The sequence below is a fragment of the Peromyscus leucopus genome, chromosome 14, assembly GCF_004664715.2.
Source record: "Peromyscus leucopus breed LL Stock chromosome 14, UCI_PerLeu_2.1, whole genome shotgun sequence".
NCBI lineage: Eukaryota > Metazoa > Chordata > Mammalia > Rodentia > Cricetidae > Peromyscus > Peromyscus leucopus.
Genome location: NC_051075.1, coordinates 82654109 through 82656473, shown reverse-complemented (window position 1 = coordinate 82656473; position 2365 = coordinate 82654109). Strand labels below are relative to the sequence as shown.

Below are 2365 nucleotides of genomic sequence, written 5' to 3'. Positions count from 1 at the left end.
CTCCAAACGGTCTCTCTTTCCTTCCTCCTTCCTCATTCTCCTCTCTCCTTGTCCCGCCTATACTTCCTGCCTGGTCACTGGCCAGTCAGTGCTTTATTTATATAGAGCGTTATCCACAGCATAGCACTCATCAGATGTGTTGTATACTGAGGACCTGGGGCTTACTATATGGACTACTCCATATGGGGAGCAGAGGTGAACTCCACTGAGGACTCCTGTGTGCCCCTGTAACGGACCTTCTCCTCCTATGACCTAAAACATAAATCCACCATCAGAGTCAGCACCTGGAGAGGAAATGCAAATCTCTCCTGGCTCCGCCCAACCCTGGGTTGAAAAGTCAAAGCTGGGCCTGGGTACTCACTGGTGTGCAGCCATGGCCAGGCTTGCTTCCTCATTCCTGCTGCTGAATGTCCCTGCCTGTGAGTGCCAAGGCTCTAAGGGATGAACTTCCATATGCTCACCCTGTTCCAACCTTACCCTCTGCTTTCTTTCCCCACAGATGTCCTGTTACCCTGAGGGAGTCTGGCCCTGGATGCTTGCAGTCTCAGTGACCGTCAGTCTGACCTGCTCTTTCTCTGGGTTTTCACTGAGCACGTATGATATAGGTGTGGTCTGGATACTTCCGCACTCAGGAAAGAGTTTTCAATGGCTGACAAGCACTTATTGGGATGATGGTAAGTACTATACAACCCATCCCTGAAGAAGCAGCTCCCAATCCCCAAGGACACCTGCAACAACTTCGTATTCCTCAAGATCTCCAGTGTGGACACTGAAGATACTGCCACATACTGCTGTGCTCAGAGAGCACAGAGACACAGCCTCAGCTGACAGGTGTACAATAGTTCAGGCTGGATCTCAGCTCTCTGCCTTCCTTCTACAATTCAGGAGGTTGGGTGGGGCACACATTTCCTGCTAGACCCTGGGGTTTCCTCTTCACTCTGAGTTTCAGAGACTTGTCTTACTTCTATACAAATAAGCCTCCCTTTTCATTTTTTTTCAGAATTTTTTTTTTTAAGTTTAAGAGTGTCTGGTTCCTAACCCAGGTGCTTCAGAACTGTGGTTCTACTCAATCCTTGGCATCAAAACCCTACATCTTCAGATTCCAAATTATTGTAACATTCACGTTCAATAAACAACTGAATATTGGGAAGATTGGCATTTCTGGACAAGCATTCCTAAAGTGAGTCATTGGCCAACGGGGCACCATGGAAACTGTAAAATATCTCAGGCTATTTCCAAGGGTATTGAGGGCTCTCCATAAACTGATGGTAATACCTTATTGATGAAAACAAGACTCATATATCACCTTGAACGCAGAGAATTTGAATTGACTTACTGGAGTCCTCATGCCTACTGACTACTGTTCATGGTAGTAGAAGCTATTTTGCATGTTCTCAGAGCAGAGAGGTAATAATCAATCTAACTACAAGCTATGTGACCTATGATGGTGACCTGCCTGCAAGAAATGTTGTGGGGGTAATCAACCATTCTCTGACTGGATATAAAGTCCACTCTGTGAATGTAACCCATGCCTGAAACTACTAGAGCATTCTAGAACTTGAGAGTACATAGGTCATGGGCTAGAACAGTGGTTCTCAACCTGTGGGTTGCAAATACTTTGGTAGTTGGACAACACTTTCACAGGGGTCACTTATCAAATATCCAGATTGTCAGATATTTATATTACAGTTCATAGTAGGAAATTACAGCTCTGAAGTGGCAACTGAATAATTTTAGGGGTGGAGTCACCACACCATGAGGAACTGTGTTAAAGGGCGGCAGCAGCAGGAAGTTTGAGAACTACTGTGAGAGAAATTCTAGATTAGGGAAACTGAGTCAGGAAGACCCACCCCATGTGTTGGCAACACTATTCTTATAGGGCTGTGGTCCTGGCCCAGATACAAACGGGATGAGATTGTAAGTATCAGCATTTGTCAATTTCTGCTTTTGAGTGTTGATACAGTGTGACTTGCTACATCAAGATCCTGACTCCATGAATTCCCTGACATGATGGACTGCATCTCAAACTAATAAGAAAGTCCTACCTTCCTTGAGCTTCTGTTGTCATATAGTTTGCTCCTGAAATTCAGGTAGTGACTGACAGAGAACATCAGTATCGAGAAGTAGGGCTATTGCTGTAGTAAACCCGAATGCAGTCTTAGTCAGTATTCAACTACTGTGAAGAGACATCATAACCACAGCCACCCTTATTAGAGAAAACATTTAATTGGGGACCTGCTTACAGCTTCAGAATGTTAGTCTGTTATCATCACGGTAGGGAACATCGTGGCATACCTGTCATTTGTGCAGAAGTTGAGAGATACATCATGATCACAGGAAGAAAGAGAAAGCGTGGCATCAAGGA

The 2365-nt window shown here is 44.9% G+C and overlaps 1 pseudogene; it reads left to right on the top strand.

Annotated features, from left to right (window-relative positions):
• The first annotated feature begins 373 nt into the window (after positions 1-373).
• LOC114687065 lies at positions 374-906 on the top strand (annotated as a pseudogene).
• Positions 907-2365: the final 1459 nt, after the last annotated feature.